A 25,318-nucleotide genomic window follows, 5' to 3' on the forward strand; every position below is an offset into this window, starting at 1 on the left:
TTGAATCTAGGTCAGATGAGGAAGAAAAATAGGGCATATCGAGACCTAAAGAGTAATCTGAAAAATAATACATCAGAGAAAAAAAAAAGGAAAGAAAGAAATGGTGCAAAATTAAACAGATGACTAGAAGTTTCTTAAGCAATCTGAGATTTGAAGGCAGAATCTGCTAAATTAGGATTCAATGTAGACCATTTGAGCTCAAATGCAGGTGACTAGTGAATTTGGTTCTTAAACAGTGCTGCAGATTAAGGAGTTAAAATAGCTTATTAACCTGCTTCGGCTAACTGTCTATAACAGGAAATGTAACCCAGGTGGGTTTGATATTCACAAGATTAAAGCTTATGTCTACCATCAAATGGTGACCACATTAAAGCTGTTTTAATGAGGCCAGGGGAGATAATGAATGAATGTTGCTTATTCACTGCAGAGGAGACAGCCTGACCTTATTCTAACCTCTTTGCTGCCAGGTATCTAAAGCAACATGTTAGATCTGCTTAAGGCCAAAATGGGATGGTCCAGAAGATAAAAACAAGCCAAATGCTTAGGAGAATGATTTTGCTGGTGTTAAAGCCAAAAAAAAAAAGTATTCTTCCTAGAATCCTTATAAAAAGGACAGGGTGTAACAGGATGGTAATCATCCTCACTGTCACCTTTATCACAGACACAGCCATCAGTTTCATCAGGCAGTTTCCTATGGTGCCCCTCAATATTGTCCAGTTACAACACCCAAGGAAAATAATCTATGTAAAAGAATGGGTGGAGGAATTTTATTTAAGGATCTAACTCTCTGCTGGTTTAACTTAATCCTGAGTAAATTTTGGAGGATTTAGAGGGGCTGCTTATCTTTCAGGTAAGCCTTCATAAATATCAAGCATTTGATAGATTTAAGACAGCAGTGTATTAGAGATTGCACTTGCTAGAAAATAGGCAGAGTATAGCAAATTCTATTGCCAATTTGTGTTTCCACTTGTTTTGCCAGTCAGCAGGAGTAGGAGGTAGGTCTTTGTGGAAACTGAGGGCCTAGTGATGGTGTTTCCCTAATAAAATATAATTTGTCTTCTGCTAAAAGGTGAACTAAAGCAACCATAATTAGAAAAGGTGGGAAAGGCATGAAATACTCTGTCACATATTTTGGTCATTGAGTACAAAAACTATCAAGTAAGGGAAAATTAATACAAGTGAGAATATGTTTTAAGACTTGATTAACATAGATACAGTAAGTAATTTAAGTTACAATAGCTTCAAAATTTTTTCGGAAAGAAAAGAAATGCATTGGATGGAAATGATGGAGTTTACATGAACTTTGTATTGGAATGCTCTTTCTCTTCAGTAAGTTTATCAAGAACGTTAATAGATGTGTTAAATGAATACTGTAATTGTCCACATGTGCACAGCCTCGGCTTTTTAAGGACGGATATCGTTAGCTTAAAATACTGAAGGAAACTTAAGCCAGAGGGGGAAATCCTTAAAATTACTTTCCAGGCCAGATTTATTTTGGCAGTCACATTCAGGAAGCTATGCAGTGTACCAAGTTTTGAATATTGTATTTGGACACTGATCCATAATTGTAGTCATCAGTTTACTGACAACCATCTGCTTGGACATTACTCCCACCTTCTAATAAGTAATGTTAAATTAAAATGGTAACCCCCAACAAATGGCAACAGACAATTTTGGCAACAAAAGTAAAAATGATAATAGGACCCTTAAACTCACACAAAATTATGTCAAGTAGTGATCCTATTTCATCATTATCTAAACACATTTAGATAAAGTTATCAATGCTTTTCATCACAACCAAGATCCTGGAAAAGATGATCTCCATCTATCTTTGCTTCTTCATCTGTCACTTCTCTACCCACAGCAATGAGTCCTAGTAGTCAAGTCAAACGGAAAGTTTTCTGTTATCTTGCATTAACTGAGCCATTTGATGTTATGGAAGCAAGATAATGGTTCAATAAGTGTTGGATGACTCTACCCTTGTTGGTGTTTTCTTAGCGTAGCTACCGTATATATCCTGATGACTCTCCAATATCCATGTCTAGTCATCTTACAGCAGGTTCAAAAGCTATGTAATTAATGACTTACAAGGTGTTTCCTTTTAAGTGTTTCACAGACATATTCAAATAAAAATGCTTGATTAAAAAAATAAAGACTGCAGGTGGGGTTTTTAAAAAATAAATAAAAATTTAAAAAGAGAAAAAAATGCTCAAAACCAAACATGGTTTTCCACTCCTCTTACCCCTGATGCAACATTCACCAAACCTGCCCTTTTATCTCAAGTTTTGTTAAAATCTCAGGGAAAAGAATCACTCAAAAACCTAGAGTCATCATTGGTTTCTTCTTCTCCCTTCTTTTTCATAAACCAGTTAGTCACAATGTCCTGCAGATTCGGTTGTAAATAAATGATAATAAATAAAGATTTGCCTAAAACAAAACAAAATCATTGTCTTATTTACCTGAAAACTTCAGGCTTAATTGGTTCTCTGGCTGAAATTCTGCCTCTGGACCATCTGCATTGTTTTGATTGTTGGTAGATTTCCAATCATGGTGGCCAGATGGCTGCCAATAGTTCATATTCCGTCTTCCAGAAAATCCAGCTGAAAGAAAGAACTCCTTTCACACAAGTTTCACACAACATCTGTAAATCTAATTGCATTGTTTATGCTTGGCCTGAATTAGATCAAGTGCTTATCCCTGATCTAAGCAGTGCAGGTAAGAAGAGGAAGCCACCTGACTGGTCAGGTCTGAATTGCCCATCCACATCTCTCTAGACCCAGGCTAATGTCACCTAAAACACAAGAGTTAGAATGGTGGTAGGTTTAAAGTACAGAAATTAGGAGAGAAGTTAGTAGTATATTTCAAGAATGTATTTTTTATCTTTTTTTCCTAAAAGTGAGGGAGACAAATATAGAAACAAAAATAAAAATGTGAATGTTTTAAAGCATACCCATGCTGTAACTTTAAGTATGAAGTAGCAATTGGGTAAAAGTAGGCATATTTTGGAAGTCATTTGAGTAGGTCTGTTTACTAGGAGGTCCCCTTGGAAAGCTTCTGTCTCTATCTTCTAAGCAGGCAACAATGTTTATACATAGGAAGTCTTAATGCTTTTATTCTTTCAAAACAAGTTCTGGATTTTAAAAAGGTAATTAATTTAGCTTTTTCTAACTTAAATAGTAGAATAATAGTTCAAGGGACAGACTGGAAATACGAAGAGAAAGTTTTTTTTTTTTTTTTTTGGTTTGAGGAAAACTCAGGAATGACTTAAGTCATGGAGATTAAGTACATAAAGATATTTCATACTAATTTTATCCACCAGCTGTTTCTTTCCACTGCAAATTAAACAAAGGGAAAAGCTTAATTTGCAGAAAGAGGATTTAGATCAGGCATAGGAATCTGATGTTTCCGTGCATATTGAATGCACCTGTAGCAAGAGCAGACCGACCCTCAGGTAGCTTTGGCATGAAGTTGTGCTTCGTCTTTCTACGACAGCACAATGATGGTTTCTCCCCTCCCCCTGTGCCCCCCTCCCTCCGTGCTCCTCTCTGATCCTTTCTGATTAAGGAAGCATAAAAGCTCTCAGGGTTGGTGGGTGCTAAAATACATTCACCATGGGAAGGAGGTCTATGTCTTTCTCTTCTGATACATTTCTAATAATCTGTGAAAGATGCTATCTGCCCAGAGTGGTTTATATCTGTGATTCACCTAGAGGGCTTGTTAAAACACAAATGGCTGGGCCCCTCCTTCCAGAGATTCTAACTCAGCAGGTCTAGAGTGTGTCTGGGAATTTTCATTTCTATAAAGTTTCCCAGGTGATACTGAAGCTGCTGCTCTGGACAACCTATTTTAAGAATCAATAGTTTCAATATTACCCTGTTGTAGCAAAAAAAAAAAAAAAAAAAGCCTTTGGAGATTATTTTATAATTAGGTGACTGAAATGCAGGGTCCCAGGTAGTTTCATACATTTAATAAATTAATTGTAAGGCTCTATAAGTAGTATTTTCCTAGAATCCCTTTTATGAAATAGGGCTCATGAGAGGACTGAAAATCTTACTTTTAGAGAACTCTCTGGCTTGTGACCTTCTCCCCAAGTGATTGAACATTTTCCTACAGACCCAGGTCCACTCCATTTCCTACCCAGTCTTCAGCCAGCATATTTTCCAGCCCCAACTAAAGAACAGAGATTAAATCAGAACTGAGAGAATAAGGCCTGGGTCTTTATATTTTTACATGACCCCCGACCCAGTGGAAAGAAAATGCTCAGTTCTCCTAATGTTTCTCCACTGGGTTTTTGCAGTTTAGTATAAATAACTTGTAACAGTATTCTACACAGATTCAAAAGTGCTGCATCTGAAGCAACTTAGATTGCAGTGGAGATGGGATGCTTTGGAAAACTTAGTTTATTTGAAAAGTGATTTGTGTGATGAAGAAGGCACTGCTATCAAAGAATCACATGGGGAATCTGAATAAAATTGTTAAATTGTGAGTATGGAATAAAACCAATATTTTTAAGTGAACAAATTTTATAGAAAAGGTGATGTCGGTATGCCTGAATAATAATATTATGAATAAATTAGATGTCACAATGAGAAGACAAACTTCTCTATGTGATCTCTCCTTTTCTGTTGAATGAACTGGCCCTTTGACTACCTAGAGTACCTCACTCATGAACTGCTCAAGCCAGGGCATGAATCTCAAAGCACAGTATATATTCCAGTTGGGTTGGGAAAAAACTTTAAATCATTATAATTTTTCCCTTCCTTTTTTTGTTTGATGCGGAAAATTAAGGGTACAGAGGACAGAAGCTCCGTGAGACATTTATTATTTTTCTCTTCTATTCCCTAACCTTGGAAGTTCCAGGGACCCGGTTTTATTGATAACACTTTAGTGTCATCAGAAAAATCTGCCATCATTATAAAATTAGTCCCTTTAAATTGGCAGAAAGAGATGTTTCACCACCCATTTTATGTATGTATGAAATCACGACTGAGAAAACTCATTGAGATAATGCACAAAAAAACAAGGCTCTCTTACGGAGATTTAGTTATGAATTATTAATATACTTTGAATCTGTTGTTTTACAAGCTTCCTTTACGCAACCCCTGAATCTTTTAGGGACTTGGGGGTAGGCAGATACTAGTTTTGATCCTACCTTCCACCAAGTGATTCAGCCTGAAATATCTCTTTCAGTGAGTGCTTGGAGCTTTCAGTGAGGAGAAATGAAGACATCCTCCAGAGTATCCCAGCCTGAAATGGAGCACAGGCGCTGTCCTTTAGGAAATGGTATAGTTTGCCAATTCCTTTTACTCTACAAATTGTATCCATTATGTGGGCATTCCTGATTCTCACTGTGGTCAAAAACACATTTTGAAAAAAAAAAATACCCCAAACTTCAGATTTTTTTTTTTTGCATATAATTCTATCAAATTCATTTTAAAAGAAAAGGCAAGGCAACTATTGGGTGAGAGATGAATCCAGTAATCGTGAGCCTTTCAGATGGCAAGTTTCGAAAACTCAAGAGGATGATGCATTTTGGAAGGGATCACAATGACTTATGGAACACCTTCATGTTTTAACTCCACGTGAACACCCACTGAGGACAGACCTTCGGGGAAAGCCGGTCCTTGAGGAGTCCTCATTCTGGCTGGTCTCACATAGGATGAATGTTTTAAGGCTCCCTTTAGTTTGCTTGCTTATGGTTTCATGTCTGTTATTTGCTACACAGGACCCTTTGAAGGCTTTGAATAATTCTGAAGAAATTAGATATTCTATAAATTGTTGTTAAGATCTATCTTGAATTGAGTGTGTGGTTCAAATGCCACCATGAAATAAAAATGGGAAAAATTATTTTCATAGAAGTATGTTTTCTGTAATTCTGGAGACTTGGATAAAGAAACTCATAAGTAGATGTAAGTGATAGGATTAACTGAAGTCTTCATATTTATGTCTTGGTGATGTTTGTGGTAGTATTTCCAAAATGAATAATAGATTTAAGATGTGTTAAAGCTCAGTAATATCCCATTAATGTTTCATCAAATTAGTATAATTTTTTCTTCCCCATTTATGGAGCATATTTGCCAGTGGTTTATCTCTGTCAGTTAGCTGATTAAGCTTCACAGACAGAACCATTGATATTATGTGATATATGTGTATATATGAAGTATATGAATTAACTTTGTATTAGTCTAGGTTCTCCAGAGAAACATATGTGTTTCTTCATATATATATGTATATGTATAAATATGTTCACTTGTTATAAGGTATGTATATATATATATATATGAATAACAATGTGTGTGTGTGTATATATATATTATATAAAGAATATGTTATGTCACAATGAGAAGACAAACTTCTCCATGTGATCTTTCCTTTTCTGTTAAATGAACTGTTATAATATATAACATACTATATATGTTACAAGGAATCAACTCACATGGTTATGAGGGCTGAGAAGCCCCAATATCTACAGTAGGCATGCTGGAGACCTAGGAAAGGTGATGGTAGAGTTCCAGTCTTGAATCTGAGCTTGAAGGAGGGAGGACAGCATGATCAATATCTCAGCTTGAAGATAGGCAGAGAGAGCAAATTCTCCCCTACTCTGCCTTTTGTTCTATTTAAACCTTCAACAGATTAGATGAAGCCTACCCCTATCGGGGAAACGCAACCTGTTTTACTCAGTCTACTGATTCAAATGTTAATCGTACCCAGAAACACCCTCACAGACATGCCCAAAATAATGTTTAACCAAATATCTGGACACCTTGTGGCCCGGTCAGGGTTAGCCCTTTTCTCCTTATTTTCTTGTTTTTTTTTTTTTTTTTTTTTTTTTAATAACTTGAATGTATGTCTTTATTGGTACACTAGCACTGTTTTAACCCAACTAAAATCTGAAGTGAAATGACATTCTTCTGGCTTTTGTCTGAACTTTATATGTTTTGATTTTCTTGCCTAATGATCATATACTTTCCAAGTTTTAAAATACAGAAATACTCTTGTGTGTATTTTGCATTAAATGACAAAGATCTTTTACATAGGTCATACTCTAAGCCTGAGAGTTGACCATTAGTTACTAAGCAATAATATTTACACCATACATCATTTATTTATAATACATAAATGTTTTATATTGTGTGGAGCTGTGTGTATAGCTCTTTCCTGGTTTATCTCCATGATTAAATTTTCTGCATGGAATTGTAGAGTATGGAGTATGGCACAACTCACATGAGTAGAAACAGTTATCTAAGTCATGAATCCTATCCCACCTCCACCCACTTATTGTAATATTTCTCTTCAAGGAACTCCTTATATATCATTAAATAATTAAAGAGAAGAGTTGATTTATTTTGCTTTCCTTTATCTATAATGACCTTAAAAGAGGAAGGCGAGAAGGGAAACAGAATGTTGATGCTGTTAATAACTATATGTAATGTTTTACCATGGTTTGCTGGAGGGAGAATAAGCAAGCTCAATTTTCTTCTTCCTTAGCAGGCCCCTTGGGGTGGGGAAAGCACTCCAGATTGGTCCTATAAAGCATCCTCTTGTTCTCAGCAGGTGCCAGACTGTTCTGGCATGTTGCCCATGTCCATATATATGGATACATATGTGTGTGTGTGTGTGCATGTGTCATATATAAATCATATGTCTCCATAGAGAAACCAAAGATCAGGTAACCCTTGGAAGGGAAGTCAGATCACACCACCCTATCTTGAAAGGTAAACATTCTTTCTTTCAGAGAGCACATAATTACACACATCCTACCTCTCTCATATTATTCTAGTATTAAGAATCTCTCTAATATTCAAAACCATTATGTATTCTATGAGTTATTATATATTATAAAATTTAAAAATAATTAACAGTGTATAATTAGGTTACAGTATGACTGAATACTGATAACGTATTTCATACCTTGTGTATTATCACTTGGTTCCAAAGGTTGTAAAATTGTTCTAAACATTTTTTTTCCTATTCAGAGTTTTACACAATCACCATGTTTGGAGAAATGTTATTTTTCTTTGATTTTGCCTTGCGTAAAAATGAGCTGTTATTCATGACAAAGGGTATCCAAAATTCTACCTCCTCTCTGAAATGTTATTGTATTTCACTTGTTCATTTGGCAAGTATTTATGAAGTATTCTAGTATGTACTCTGTCTGTTCTTGGTGAAGAGGTTGGACTTCTGCTTCCTTCTTCTTCCCTTGGTGTGTATTATCATCCTTGCCCCTTTTATCAGCAGAAGCACTGGAAAAAAGCAAACAGACAAACAAAGAAAGCCCAACATTCCATTTGTTGATTTTTATACCATTACCCTACAAAGCAATGTCGCTGTCTGCCTTTACCCCAAATTATGGTTCTTAAATTGCTCCTTTGGATGTCTCCCACACTATTAACATATGCCACTCAAAGCTCATGGATGGGGTCCATTTTAAAGCCTTAGGTTACCAGTTTGCACTGCTTTTTAATGTCTGTTTCTCTGGAAAGTGGACCCAGAAGCCCGTAATGATGAAAACCTTCTGCATTTATTTACTAGGGCTGCCCTAATAAAGTACCACAAACTGGGTGGGTTATAACAATAGAAATGTACTGTCTCACAGTCCAGAGACTAGAAGTCTGAGATCAAGGTGTTGGCAGGGTTGGGTTCTTCTGAGGACTGTGAGAGAAAATCTGTTCCATGCCTTCCCCCAAGCTTCTGGTGGTTTGCTGGCAAGTATTGTCATTCTGTGGCTTGTGGACACATCACCCCATCTCTGCCTTCAGGTTCACATGGCGTTCTTCCCGTGTGTGTATCTTTATCCAGATTTCACCCGTTTATAAGGACACCAGTCATATTGGATTTGGGGCTCACGTTACCCCAGCATGACTTTATCTTAATAAATTACTTCTGCAACTTCATTATTTCTAAATAAAGTAAAATTCTGAGGTTCTAAGAGTTAGGACTTCAACATATAACTTTTGGGAGTGGCACAACTCAACTCATGATACCGCATTATCTACTAGGAATTACAGAAAATGGAGGAGGGAAATGATTGAGAAGATGACATCTGTGTTTGCTATTTATCATCTCTTCCCAATCATCTTCTATAACCAACTGGGTCTTGTCAGGAATAAAGTTTTTTCACAATTTTGAAGAGAGGCACAAGAATATACTCCATTAGGAAGGGAGGTGATTTGAGATTATATTTTGTTTGAAGGGAGATAGTGCTGCTTGGGAAAGATTGTGATGTTACTATATGTGTGTCACTTTTATAATTTATAATTTATGTTTTAATGACTGAAATTTCTGTCATAAAATTTTTATTGTTTTGATTGCTCAAGTGGTTACATATAGAAGCTTCTAGAAATTTGGTAGTAGTCCTCAAATTCCATGCTTATAGGGTCATTATTTTTCCTAATGCGTGTGATCCTAGAAGCTGCAGGATGGGGAGGAAGATTTAGAAACTCAAGGTCACCTCTGCCTTAGTGGCTTTATAGCTATTTGGAATTACTTACTGAGACAACAGAAACAATTACAAATGATTACTTTTTGTTTTTCTTAACATTATATGAAAACTGAATTATATATTGTGTTACTATCCAATTAAGTTTAGATATTTATTTTCTTTGAGTTCCTTGTGGATTCTACACTCTAAAATAAGCAGTAATTAAATAAAAAATTACCTTTATTTTATTCATATAGGCACTTGTATCCCCATTGCCTCCACTGTCAGCTGAACATATAGTACCAGCGGATTTTTAAGAGGGAGCCTCTAAGAAGTGGAAATAATTTTACGCGACTTTCAAAAGATTGGACTTACATGGATCAACATTGACTGTGTGTACATGTGTGGTGTCTGTGTGTGTGTGTGTGCGAGAGAGCGAGAGACAGAGAGAGAGATGGGGAGAGAGAGAAAGAGAATAATTTTACATGGCTCTTTTTTGAGACATACTAACAACCTAAAGGAGGATGCTTCTGTATAGATTCTTTTGCACACATTTTAAGTTCAGTGCATTTGGGGATCCTGGATTACCTGTGTCCACCCACGACTATACAATGTCTAGTTGTGCCAGTCTTTACCCTCATCATGACTTTCCCATAAAAAGAAAAAGAAATACACTGTACTCACACGAATGAAGTTACAGTATGGGGAATTGTTTCTTGCTTTGCTGTAAACCAATGGTTGAAAATCTGTCTGACTGGAAACATTTCAATGGAAAACCAGACTGTGGGTTTTTGGAAACAAGTCCACACGCAGTACCTGATGCTTGGTGGGTAAAATAGTGTGTTAGGTGAGTATGTTAGAAGGTGTGTATGTTTCTGTAAGCAGTTGGACAGTTCTTTCAAAATCTTCCAGACAGATTGGCTTCACTATGTTTTTACAGTTCGAATGATTTTTTTCAAGATAAGACAGTACCACAGTCTAATACGTTTTTGGCAGTCAGTTATACATGTCTTTTCAAGGGCTTTGGAATCTGTTATTGTGTACCTTAAGTTGGATTAACATGGAGTGCAAGAATTAGGAGAACTAGGGAATACATTTTCCAATATTTCAAAAGGTCTTCTGGAAGCCTAAGAAGGCTAAGAATATAGTCTTGTTAAACTTGTCCCTTCTGACCCAAAACTCCCTATCCCTTCCCAAGCAAGATAAACAATAGATTCTGAACTAAGCCTGAGATTTCCCATTATGTTTTCAGCTTTTAAGATTTGCATAGTAAAATCTCTGATTCGAACAGTGGAAATACACTCTTGATATCTTTATTTCTTTGTTTGTTTGCTAGATTTATATAGCACTTCTGACCCAAGGTCCGGGGCACTTTCTTAGGTCAGCTCCTTCCCCACCTTTTTAAAATTGATCACTAGAGGTGTAATCTGTGAATCACCCCGGTGACTTCCTGTAAGCTACCACTGGCAGCACGCACTGGCTGCTCATGTCAGAAACACAGAAAACTACAGCGTGTCAGATCCATGCAACGCCAGCTCTCCGCAGAGAAAGACATTCGTCAATGTCTTATTGCAACTGATGCCCACTTTGGGAATTCTGTTGTCGTAAAACTGTGGCCACGAGACTAATAAAAAAAATCTGCACATATACAAAAAAGTGCAATTGGTTGTTATTTTTGTTCCTTTTATTTCCATCAAACCATAATATCTTAACAGAATATGTGCATTGTGTCACCTCTCAAATGCTAGTGCTAAAAGCCACACAAATCTTCAAGGAGAAAGCTAATCCAGATGAAAGCAAGTGAGAAGAGACAAATCAAGGGTCTGGGAAGAGGAGTACAATGGCAAAGCGAGAGCGGGTCTCCTTTTCGGTGCAAAGCTACTTTTCTGACGATGAGGCTTTTCTCCGAAGCCCCTCAGTTTAAAAAAGGGAGGATGATGGAAACTGCCATGGTTAATTGTCAGCTTACACCTTTCTTTAATGAGTTTCCTAGAAGTTTATGGTTAAGTTACCCTGGCGACTCAGGTGGGGTTTCCTTCAACTCCAGCTGAGACTGTCAGAATAGGAAAATGGGGGTCCATTTTCTGATTAATGAAAATAATAATTATATACAGATGAAAGCAAAGAGAGAAAGCAAAGAGCTTCCATGTTACTTTAAACAAAGAAGAGTTAAGGCCTTATCTTAACTATGCATTGGCTCCGCAATGCGAAATGGTCATGCAAAATTAATTTTTAATGTGTTCAATTTATATTAAAAATTTCTGCAAGTGTGTGAATTTTTTTTCCAAGGCTGGAGTGCTACTTCATTTACAATATTCCCTGAAGGTGTTTTTTTTTAAAGAGACTCTTAAACTGAAGCCATTTTAAGGGTTTTATGAGACATTATGTGAGCTTTCATATGCAAGTTAGTCGTTAAGTACCAGATATTATATTCTGTAATATGCTTAAGTGATATTAGAGGCTGTATATAGCCTGCAGTAATGGCTATTGCTGCTTTTTTAATTTATCAAGAAAATGTTGCTTAAATAAGGAGCAAATCAATGCTGGGTTGTACAAAATATAAATGTAAGGAAGTAACAGTATTTTTTATAAACTTGCTTCTTCTAGCTTCACTGGAAGGGAAAAATACAGCTTACATTTATGACTTGTATTGACAGAAATTATAAGAAAATTAAATAAAACGTAAAATAAAATAGTATTTCCAATTCAAGAACTGCTAAGACTACCCAGAATGACATTGAACAATGGATACTCATTGTTTCACAGTGCTTCTTGGTGAGTATAAAGATGAATTTTATGCCCTTGATAATTATTTTTTTGTATGCTTTCTGGCATTTGGACAAAGTAAAATCTCTTACTTGGACTTAAACTAGTTAAGGCTTTGACTATTCTGCCTACAAAGATAAATATTTGTTTTAAGCTAGATTCATTGGTCAAGCTTTGAAAAACATGGATAAAGCTCCCACCTGGTGAATGAAATTGACTTAAAAACGTAAAGAGAGATTCTTTTTCTTCTTTCTCTTTTTTTTTTATTTCCAACTTTTATTTTAAGTTCAGGGGCACATGTGTATGATGTGCAGGTTTGTTAAACAGGTAAACGTGTGCCACGGTGGTTTGCTGCTTGCTGCACAGATCATCCCATCACCTAGATATGGAGCCCCGCATCCATCAGCTATTTTTCCTGATGCTCTCTCCCCTCCCACACCCCCCAAGAGGCCCCAGTGTGTGTGTTTTCCCCCCACTCTGGCCATGTGTTCTTCTTGTGAAATGATCCTCCCAACCTACAACCCAACCATCACCACCACTACCTATTTCATAATGTGAATAATTGTGCAGTGTTCAATTTTTTTTAACATGGTTTCCAATTAAAGTTTGGCAAGAAATAAGATATGACTAGTTATTGATAAGTTATATATTGTATTCAAGGGATTGTCGTTATTAACATAGGTGTTGGGCCTAAAACTAATCCATTTCTCATTTTAAAAAATTCTTAAAGCAATAAATAACCCTAAGCAAAATGAATTTGACAGTATGAAATTTATTTATTTCATACTTACATTTTCATGTTAAAAGCAAATGATTCTTTAGCTGCAATGATGACTTAAATTTAGATTTGAGCTATAAATTACTCCATAAAAATATTGGCTGATTTTGGCTTCCCATTCTGAAAAATATGATGTAAGAAATCCATCCATGTTTTGTTTATTAGTGATTACAAGGATCTGGGATCTGTAATCAAGTGTCAAACTTTAGGCTGGGTACAGAGGCTCATGCCTGTAATCCCAGCACTTTGGGGATACTAAGGCAGGAGGATCTCTATAAATAAAAAAAGTCAAACTTTAAAATAAACAATTAACTTTCTCACTGGAAGAGTAGAAAGAGTTGCGATCCATTATTTGGTAGCCATCTTTCCTCCACTATGGGCATCATTAACACACACACATATATCTATATATGTGTGCATACATATACACGCACACATACCTGCACATATATAGGTACATATGCACATATGTATGCACATATGTATACACACATATATATGCACATATATATAATTGTTTTTCTTGGTGGGGGTTTAAGGGGAGACTTCTTAAATAGCATCTTAAGTATGGACAATGGCTTGTGGGAGGTTCACACGTTAAAATCACATTTACTCAGAAGACAAAAAAAGAAAGTTTAATTGGATTTTTCTTGACACTGTGTTTTGTGAAACAAATAACAAAAATAACAGGAAAATAAGCCAATATACAAAGCAACCTTCAGAGTATATTATAGGCTCAATACATGTTTAGAACCTCAATATCTAAAATGAGTTAATAATTGTTTATTGATTAATTTTTATGTTTATTCCACAAACATTTACCAAGCCCAAAGTATATTTCCGACATAATGTTATCAGATTCTGTGAGCTCCTAAATTGCCCTCAAAATCACCAACAAAAAAGTTAATTATATTCACTACCATTTTAATGGCCAATATATTGTTGGTTTCCTAATTCTTAAAGGATGATCATAAAAATCTTTCATGTAATAGAGATAATTATCAGATAACCAAAGTGCTTGTTTATATTAGACAACTCTATCAGCAACACTTTTCAGAGTTTTTGCTGTTATTTTCAATCTTAGAAAGAATGCCGCTCTAGGAACTATCCTTATTATCATTACTATTTTTTTATGTCAACACTAGTAGACAGTTTTCTATATGCAACCCCGAAACTGTAGGATCTTTCTATGTATTCACAAGTTTCTGGCCCCCCTGGGTCCCAGGAATCCAAAGCTGCATATGTAAGATAAAGACAATATTCCAACCTAGAATCTCGCCTTCCTAAGGCCAGCTGCAGATCCCTCTCTCTCTCTCCTTCATTCTCCATTCTGCATTATGATTAAATACATTTAAAATCAAAATCATCTTTTCCACTTGCCTCCCTCTCCCAGCTGCTGATTCCCACCCGATCCTCCTTTTGGAGTCAGATTTAATACGAATAGTTAAAATCAAAATCATCTTCTGTTTCTTTGCCCTAGCTGAGCAGCTGCAGATTTCTACTCCCGGTACTGTTCTCAGCCTGTAGCTCACCAGACATTTCTCAGAAAAAGAATACGACATTTTATTTCTCCAAAACTGCTAGTATTTTCATGACCCGCCTTTTAACCTATTTTCTTTTATAAGGATCATGAACCCGACCATGCCAGAAGTTAAGTGTGTCAAATAATGATATGTATGTTGGGGGTTAAGATTGCTTTAAATTAATTAACATTGGTATAAAATTGCATGTCGGGTCAGCTGTACCATTTATTCCTATAGAACACAGTCAAACAAATATGTACATATTTTTTTGTTGTTAATACAGGAAAAGAAAACTGAATAGAACTCAGCTCTACCAGATTTTAAAATAAACATTCAGAAGAAATAAGGAGAAATAAGCAAATAAAGTTTTTTTGGCAGAGAGTTTATTTATTTAGCAACAGCGATACAGTTGCTTACACTTTCTACAAATGTTTTATCTCTTTTTTCCGTAGCACCTGTCCCTGAGTGAATAGAACCACATCTGTCTCATCTTGGCATAACAAGTACACATCTACATCTGTGAATGATGATTCCATTTTTGAAGGAAACAGTGTACACTTTTGCACTCCTGCAGTCTGGTGAAAAAAAAATGCACAATGGGTTTTGTGTCTTGCAGGAAGGCTTCTAAATAGTAAATAGAAAGTTTGGAACTAGTACAAAAATATTGAATTTGCAATTTTGGAAAGCTATGAATTTTATCTCAATCTGTGTATGCATATTGTACATGTAAATGTATATTTTTTATTAACACAAATTATCAGATGAAGAAAAGATTTAAGTGAATCCTTAATAGAAGGTATCATTTAGAAAAGAAAATCCTGTAGTGAATATTATTTTACAAACTGATATGATACTACTAATTTGCATATTTTTCAGAAATATTTCCTAAAGGAACAAGATTAATTTTAGGTAAGGAAGAATTTGGGACCTAATTGATAGCAATTAGAGTTACTGATTGTGATAATTTAGGGCATTTTGTATTTTGCACACTTCGATTTTAATGCCAATAACCAGTGTCTATTGCAGAATCCTCTAATTAATGAACAGCATGAGGGGAGATGGTGGATCTTGGAAGCTATAACTTGGGATCCAAAGCAGAAGATACAGTCCTGAAAATACAAACATTTTTCTTTCCCCCAAACTTATACTAGCTGCGGTGGTCTCTATTTGAAAACAGAAATGTGGGCATCATCCTTTCTTTTCTTTCCCCCCTCTCTGTTCCTCACGTTCTAATCTCTTGATTCTAGTTCATTTCGCTCCATTATTCTACAATCTTGTTGGAATTCACCATCATCTCCTACCTGAATTTTGCAAATGCCTCCAAACTGACCTGCCAGCCTCAAGACTAGATTTTTCTCTAACATCTCCTCCCACTGCAACCAGGAAGAACATTCTTGAGCTCACCTTTGACCTCAGATTTCCCTGCTTAAAACTCTTCAATGGCTTCCTATTGCCCCCAGGAGAAAGCCCAAACTCAACCCCTCATTGTTCTTTAAAGGGGGCTCAAGAATTGAATTGTCTTTGTGAGGTGAGGCAGTTTCACTTCTTTTCACCTCCCTCTGTCCTTCCACAATGCCCCCAGCCACTGATGAATTATTTCAGTTCTTGAAACTCTTCCTCATTATTGCTCTGTCTCTCTCTCTCTCTCTCTCTCTCACATACACACACACACACAACTCTGAGCTTTTTAATATATTATTTCTTGTACCTGAAACAGTTTCCCATTCCACCCCTTCCATGGCAGCCCTCCGCATTACTTTACTGCATAGCAGCAAATGGGGATGGATGAAGCTACATAACAAAGGTGAAGCAAGTGGCTGCAGGAATTATGAACTCAAACTTCATGGCCTTCTTATTTTTTTCTAGATGCCTATTTATTATGTGTAGAACATGGTCTTAGGCACTGTGAGATTATTTTCTAAATGCTGCTCAAAAGTTTGGCAATGCTCTTAGGAAAACGGCACTGATACAAGCAGAATGTGCTGACCGATACACAAAATAGGAGTGGCACAAGGGTGTACAAGAAACAGAAAATTATTTTGATGTTCAATGCAAAGGGTGAAGACAATTTCTTTGACATATTATTATTCTTTGATATGCCATTATCTCATATTAATTTTTGTCTACAAATGAAATAGCTAGGTTTTTGATAATGCTGCTATAATGATTTGAAGCTTTCCAAGATAATCCTTTAGGTGATTCCGTAATCTCCCTCGATATGATTCCCAGAACTTCAATGGTCTTGCATTTATGATCTCTGCTTTATTCCTTTATTCTTTATTCTGGAAGTCAATTTATTTTTTCTTGATCACTCCATAGTGAGAAAGAAGAACAGCTGCTCTCCATGGCTGTGTCTGTTCATATTGCTAAAGAGTTCTGTATCTCACCTATCTTTCAAATAGCACTAGGTTCTCCAAGGAAAAGCTGTGGCTGCAAACTTCGCTGAGTTTTGATTTTATTTCAGGGACAATGGTGGTCTCAGGGTGCTAGCTGCACTGTTGCATTACCCTCTCCTAACCTCCCATAAGAACCTTCCAACTGCTCTCAAATCTGTACTTACTTTGTTCCTTGGGTTAGAACTGCCTTCACATGGCTGCAGTGCTGACCATTGGCAGGCATCTTCCTACGTACTTTTTTTTTTCTTTCTTCTTTTTTTTCCATCTGAAGGTGAGAAGAGCAAACTGCATAATTTACCAGCACTTCCTGGGTGGTCACACCTTCCTTTTCTCTCCTGCCTGGTCTAACCCAGCTGCCATCTGTTCTCCTAAGCACCCCAGGCTGTCCTGGGCTTGACAATACACTGTGGTGTTACAGGCAGAAAAATGAGCTGTGATACAAATCTGAAATTCTTTCTCCATCTACAGTGTGTGCAATTTCCTGTGTCTTGTTAGTTGCAGCCAGTTTGTATATATACACTTACAAATTTTCTTTTGCTTATTTTTATTCCAAAGAAAGAATTAAAAAAAAAAAATCAACCAAGAGGGTTATTGGTGTATAATATTTAGTGATAACACTCTGGACTTTTAGATAAATATGTAAGTAGTCAGTTTTTTTCTGTTTTTTGTTTTGTTTTGTTTTTGTTTTTGTTTTTGAAAGGGGTCTCACTCTGTTACCCAGGCTGGAGTGCAATGGTGACGTCTCAGCTCACTGCAAGCTCCACCTCCCAGGTTCAAGTGATTCTCCTGCTTCAGCCTCCTAAGTAGCTGGGATTACAGGTGTGTGCCACCACAGCCGGCTAATTTTTATATTTTAGTAGAGATGGGGTTTCACCATGTTGGCCAGGCTGATCTCGAACTCCTGACTTGGTGATCTGCCCACCTCAGCTTCCCAAAGTGCTGGGATTACAGGCGTGAGCCACAACGCCCAGCCTAGCAGTCAGTTTTTTAAAAACGTATATTATACACCCAAGAGAATAAAAGGAGTTGTTTCAGTCTAGTGAGAAAATTATATACATATTTTTCAAAACATATTAATTCATCAGTTTTACTGCTCAATTTGGGTGTGAATTTATATATTTTTAAAACACACACTTAAAAGAATATAGATACAAAGGATTTTTATCTGCCAGATATAAATTTTTTTTCTAATTTTAAACATGCCTTTCATTTACAAATTCCTCAGATTTCTCAGCTAATCCCTGCTGTTATGTTCAGAGTTAACATTACTATTTAAAAAATAAATCTTCAATAAAATTCTTGTGAACAATGAACATTTAAGAGTTGGAATAGAAACTTTGGCTTATTTTCTTAATGGTCAGTATAATTGTACTTCTGAGGAGAAAAGAAGCATTGGTGCCAGTAGATACCACATAAATGTTTACCCTGCTTAGTGATTTTTAACCCCGAGTACAATTACTTCAATTGCTGTAACTCAAAATTACCATTTATCTTCAAACAAAATTGTTCTATCAAATTTTATTTAATAAATCTTAAGTTTAGTAGATATCTTTCTTGACGATTTGAAAAACCGGTAAAAATTTGGAGTAATTGCCATTCAAGATCTAAATTCAAAAATGTAACACAAACATAATATTTGGTCCAGCATGTTTTTCCTTTGCAGTGAAGCTAAGATTGTAATTTTGAAAGTTTAAATATATATTTACATTAGTTGTCTCTAACCTGAGGAACAGAAAATAATGAGAAGGAGAATTAGCATTCTTAAAGCTTGAAAATATTAAAAATCACTAAAAATAATGTAAGTAAAATCCTTCTAATTACCTGTGGCCATGAAACCATCTTCATTTAATATATCTGCCAGGTGGAAATAGTATATATCTATGAGTATATCCAATAAGGCATTTATAAAGTAGTTGACACTACAGTGATATTTTCAATTAGAGGTAAGTATATAACATTTATTAGAAATTGTCTATATTTATCTCCTGTTTACATGGATTCTCAGATTTACCTGCAATTAGTTTACTCCTGGTTAACTAGCGTCAACATGGTTAGCTGAAGTCCCCTGACTCTAGGTGTGTAAGTTGGGCAGATTTTCTTAACTTCTCATAGTTTCCTCCTCTGAACATGGAAATTATACTAGTTCTACTTTTGTCAAATTAAGGGTCATCAAACTATAGCCCAAATGCCAAATCTAGTCTGCAGCCTGTTTTGGGGCAGAACAGAAGCTAAGAATGGTTTTACATTTTTAATGGGTTGTAAAAACAAAACAAATCAACAGCAACAAAAACCAAGAAGACTACACAAGAGAGCACTTACATGGCCTGCAAACCTAAATATTCAGATTCTGGCCATTATAGATCCATTTTCCAACCCCTAAAGTATATCGTAACATAATTTTAAAGACTAAATGAGATAATACATACAAAGTGGTTGATAATAAGCCAGGAATATGGGAGGCGCTCAATGAATGTCACTTCTTACTGCTTTTGGTAATACCAGGAAGATAATAATATTACTATTCTTCTGAAGTGGGTCCATCAATTGGTGGTATCCCAATTAATGTATTATCTCATATTCTGTCTTATTGTACATACAGCCATTCATCTCATGTGATTTTCAAGTGTACATTCAACCACGTATGTGATGGTGGTCTCATAATATTATAATGGAGCTGAATCCCTATCACCCAGAGATGTCATAGTTGGTATAAAGTCATAGTGAAACACATTACAAACGTCTTTGTAGGTGATGCTTGTATAAATAAATCTACTGTGTTGCCAGTTGTGTAAAAGTAAGTAGTACAGTTATGACTATGTCACTGGTTTATGTATTTATTATACATATTTGTTTTTCTTGAGACAGAGTCTTGCTCTGTTGCCCAGGCTGGAGTGCAGTGGTGCCATCTCGGCTCACTGCAGCTTCTGCCTCTTGGGTTCAACTGATTTTCCTGCCTCAGCCTCCTGAGTAGCTGGGATTACAAGTGTGTGTCACCACACCTGGCTAATTTTGTATTTTTAGTAGACACGGGCTTTCATCATGTTGGCCAGGCTTGTCTTGAACTCCTGACCTCAAGTGATCTATCTGCCTCTGCCTCCCAAAGTGCTGGGATTACAAGCATGAGCCACTGCACCTGGCCATATGCTGTACTTTTAAATTGTTATTTTAGAATGTACTCCTACTTATGTTTTAAAAAAAAGTTAACTGTAAAAAAGCCTCAGGCAGGTCTTTCAGGCATTGCTATCATAGGAGATGACAGCTCCCTGCGTGTTTTTGCCCCTGAAGATTGGCCAGTAGGACAAGATGTGGAGGTGGAATATAGTGATATTTTGGTGATATTGATTTTGTGCATGCCTGGGCTAACGTGTGTGTTTGTGTCTTAGTTTTTAATGAAGAAGTTTAAAAAGTAAAAAAAAAAAAAATAAAAACACACACAAAAAACTTATAGAATAAGGATGTAAAGAAAAAAGATATTGTTTGTGCTTTAAACTGTTATGAATGTTAAAAAGTTAAAAATAATTAGATATTGTTTGGCTGTGTCTCCAACCAAATTTGATCTTGAATTCCCATGTGTTGTGAGAGGCATCCCGTGGGAGGTGACTGAATCATGGGGCAGGTCCTTCCTGTGCTGTTCTCTTTATAGTGAATAAGTCTCATGGGATCTGGTGGTTTAAAAAAGGGGAGTTTCCCTGCACAAGCTCCCTTCTTGTCTGCCACCATGTGAGATGTGCCTTTCACCTTCCGCCATGATGATGAGGGCTCCCCAGCCGTGTGGAACTGTAAGTCCAATAAATCTCTTTCTTTTGTAAATTGCCCAGTCTCGGATATGTCTTTATCAGCAGCATGAAAATGGACTAATACATGGTTAAAAATGTATAAAGCAAAACAGAGTGAGCTAAGGTTAATTTGTTATTTGTTATTGAGGAAAGAAAATATTTCTTATAAATTTATTGTATTTTAAACATGCAGTATTTATAAAGTTTACAGTAGTGTACAATAATGTCCTAGCCCTTCACATTCACTTACCACTCACTGACTCAACCAAAGCAACTTCCAGTCCTGTGAACTCCATTTATAGTAAGTGCCTTATACAGGTGTACCTTTTTTGTCTTTTATGCTGTATTTTTACTGTACCTTTTCTACGTTTAGATACACAAATACTTACCATTGTGTTACAATTGCCTATAGTATTCAGTACCGTAATATATTGTAGCCTAGGAGTGATAGACTGTACCATATCGCCTAGGAGTGTAAATGGCTAGACCATCTAGGTTTGTGGAAGTACACTCTACGATGTTTGCACAACAATGAAGTTGCCAAAGATGCATTTTTCAGAATATATCCCTGTCACTAAGCGACACACTACTGTAACCATCTTGTGCTAGAAAAATTAAAAGGCATTCTTTATTTGGAAGGATGCTAAAGATTCTCCTTTTTAAAGAAAGCTTAATAATGTATACTTCCTGATTTATTTTTATTAGTTAATTAATTAATTTGTTAGATTTTTAATACAACTCTAATGTAAGAATCTGTCTTGGGAGAAGGAAAGTCTGAAGATAGGTTCATAAAAACATGTCAAAGACCACTGGAAAGGAAATAACTCAGTGTTCTTTCTCTTTGTGTGTGTTATTTTTCTTTCTCTTGCAAAAGAAAGAATTTTAGTTACTTGACTTTTTTCTTTCCTTTTTTGAAGAGAGGCTTCAATTTGGAAAGAGTGATTTTTCTTCCCAAAGGAGGAAGAGTGCTGAAAGAGAAGATATGAAAGGAAAATAAGTTGGTTGTTTTGTTTTGTTTTACAAATGTGTTTGGAAAACACAGAACACTAAATCTGATGCTTTCTGAATGACCTGGCAATCTTAAATAAGCCTACCATACAGGCAAACATCACTCCCTTCTTTAAGTGTTAGATTTAAATGAATTTTTAAAATAAGCCTTTGTTAGAAGTCCTGGTGGTAGAATCCTGTGGATTCCAGCCAGTGGGTCCATGGGAATGCTATAGTGAGGGGCTCAGCCAGCTGGGGAACAGAGCAGTGGAACCTGCTCAGGTCAGAGTCCTGTTTGAACTCAACCTTGAATCCAGTTAAATGCATGGGAAGAAAAAGCTAAGGATCCACTCCTTCTATCCTCCCACAACTGCACACACACAATTAAATAAACAAAGTAGGAAAACCAGCAGGGGTTCAAGTTAAAAGGAACAGTCTTAAAAACAGACCTGATTTGCTGATTTGGTCAAGCAGTAGCAGGATTTGTGAGGGCTATGGCTGGGTAGAAATGAAATAGGACATGAATTCCCCACCAAATTCCTTTGCAAATAGGATTTCAGCATTCTTGCTAGGGCCTTCCCTGTTCCTCTGCATCCTGATGGCCAAGCCCCATGATCCTAAAGCCCTTACTTAGAAAAGTATCACAAACCTGTTAATACACTGAACCCATGCTTAATACTAAAAGGCATCAGTCGGATGTGCACCTCCCACTAGGTTCCACCCACAAAAGTTGGAAATTGTGGGAGTTACAATTCAAAGTGAGATTTGGGTGGGGACACAGCCAAACCATATCACAAGCTTTCTCACAGAAAGAAAGAAAAAATGATGATGGATTATCTAGGGATTATCTAGGTTCTCAATAAGATGGAAAAAAATAATCCATATCTTTCCATGATTTGGGTATTTGACCATTTTGGAAAATGTAACATGACCAGTCTCTTTAAGGTCAACCTTAGGTGGAGGAGAAACAAGATGACATCAAATTGAGTCATATCAGTAAAGACCAAGTCCCAGAAGAAGGGAAGCAGACAGAAGACTGAGATGATTATAGTGGGGTATATAGAGTTTCTACCAGAAGTACTGTGGGAAGATTTTCTGCTAATAACCCTGCTAGATAAGGTCAGTCTTTATTTGTAATATCCGACTTTGAAATGACAAACAGATATTCCTCAAATTGCTGCTGAACCTACACCATTAACTGCACCCTAGCTACTGGTACTGTGACGTAACCTAAACTTAAGAACAGGTGTGAATTTCAAGACTTTGGTGAGGACATTGCTCCTCACTGAATCTGACTTGAGCTTATAGGATGATTCTTAAAAACTCTTCTTATTCAAAACTAGCCCTCTCAGAAATATTTTAAGATAGCTTTGCTGGTCAACTTAGACACAGTTTTACTTAGTTTTTGAACAATTAAGTTGGTAGATCAGCTAAAGTGCAATTGCAGGTGAAACACTGTTCTGTGCTCTTACTTTGCATCCTGAATCCTAAGTTTTAACTTTATTTTGCAATTCCAGCTATGCTGGACCCACCCCATGACATGGCGATTCTTACCCTAGGGTTTCACATTTTAGGACACACGAGCTTCTTCTCTTGTTGTAAACATGCGACTGGGGGCAGAGTATGGGCACTGAGGAGAAATGGGCAAGTCTCCCCACCCTAAAGCTGGAAGATGTGCCCTTTGAAGTGGGAGCATTCAAGATTCATTCCAAACCTACTGGTGATCACTGAAGGCATCTATGTATGTCATCTCTATATAAAGAGAATTCCGGAGAGAGGCTAGATGCATGTCAAGTAAGTAGCACAACATATTTCCTACTAATCCCCTCCCTGAGAGTCTGAACTGTGCCTCCAGAAAAACGTAAGAGCCTTTTCCATAGGAAATATTATCCTTGGGATACATCCTTAAATTGTTTTTATAAGTATATGAACGTTGAAATATAACCAAACTGTAAAATGCTAAATACTGTGGAGTTTTTGTTTTTGGGTTTTTTTTGTTTGCTTGTTTTTGCTTTTTTTTTTTTTTTTTTTTGAGATGGACTCTCGCTCTGTCGCCCAGGCTGGAGTGCAGTGGCGCAATCTCGGTTCACTGCAAGCTCCGCCTCCTGGGTTCACGTCATTCTCCTGCCCAGCCTCTCCGAGTAGCTGGGACTACAGGCGCCCGCCACCACGCCCGGCTAATTTTTTGTATTTTTAGTAAAGACGGGGTTTCACCGTGGTCTCGATCTCCTGACCTCGTGATCCGCCCGCCTCAGCCTCCCAAAATGCTGGGATTACAAGCGTGAGCCATCATGCCCGGCCTGTTTTTGCTTTTAAATGTCCACATTTCCTACCACCTCAAAGAGGGAAAAAAGGTAAGGCACTGTGAAACGGTCATATTGGTCAAAACACTTGAGAAATACTTGCTAATTTCTGATGAAAGTCCTTGAGCTGCAACAACACACAGAGCTAGCAGCAGGCACTGTCCCAAAGCAGTCAACAAGGCTCGTCAGTGTTCAGAGCTGCCTTTGTGTACTGTGTGTGTCCTTAGTAAATGCCAGGCCAGGTCTGGTGCAGTCTGTCAGCATCTTTTTTTTCCGTTTTTTTCTTTTCTTTTTCCTTTTTTCTCTTTTTCACTTTCTCCCATGCTTCCTGCTTCTCTCTGTAACCTTTATCTTCTTGATAAAATTTTCTGGGATTTGGAAGGTTAATATAAGCCTTAGAGATTTGAAATTGGGCAAAGATTGCATTTTGTTGACTTTGATTTTCTAATACGTTTGGTGTGATGTACTGGTCTATGAGTTTGTAAGGGAGTGTTGAAGTAGGTGAGAAACAAATGAGGAGAGAAAATGAACGTTTATTACTTGTTGGCTGTGTGCCAGGAACTGAGTATATCACTCCATACACATTATCACACTTAATGATCATACTGATTCTGTGAAGTATCATTTTACTTATTAAATACAAGAGAAGTTTTAAAATTACAAATAAGCCCAAGATCAGGCAGTTTGTAAGCAGCAGAACTGGACATGAATCCAAGACAGTCCAACTCCAAAGTTTATGCTCTTTCAGGCAAAAATTCATAGAAAATTTGGGTTTATATGGTTGCAGACAAAAATATTGTAGGGAAATTCCATGAAATATATTACTTATTTCTTAGTATAATAAACATCTGAAATGGCTGCTATTTGCCAGGCTCTGTGCTAAATATTATAAATGTGATGTAGGATAAGACAAAGTCCCTGTTCTCTAGCAGCTTATGTTCTAATAGGGGAGGTAAAGAATGAATAATCAGGTAATAAATAAAATTAGACAAAGTAAGATGCTGGACAGTAACTACGAGAAGGGGATAATCTACTTACATTAAGTGGCCCGGGGAAGGCCTCTCTAAAGAAGTAATATTTGTGGAAAGTTGAAAAGGAGGTGAACTTGCCAAGAGTTGATAGACGGGTGTTCCAGGCAGACAGAACGGAAGGGCAGGGTAAAAGGAATATAGGGAATGGGGAAAAAGTTAATTGGTGGGAGCCTGACGATGCTGAAATGAATGTGTCCCTTAACGTATTGGTATTTATTTTAAGTACAGTGGAAAGCTATCGAAGGGTTTGATGCAGAGGAGTGATATTATCTGAACTTAAAAAAAAGAATCCTATCTGGCTGTTGAATGCCTCTCTCCATCTAGTATTCTAGGAGGT

Source organism: Symphalangus syndactylus, chromosome 22 (assembly GCF_028878055.3).
Source record: "Symphalangus syndactylus isolate Jambi chromosome 22, NHGRI_mSymSyn1-v2.1_pri, whole genome shotgun sequence".
Classification (NCBI taxonomy): domain Eukaryota; kingdom Metazoa; phylum Chordata; class Mammalia; order Primates; family Hylobatidae; genus Symphalangus; species Symphalangus syndactylus.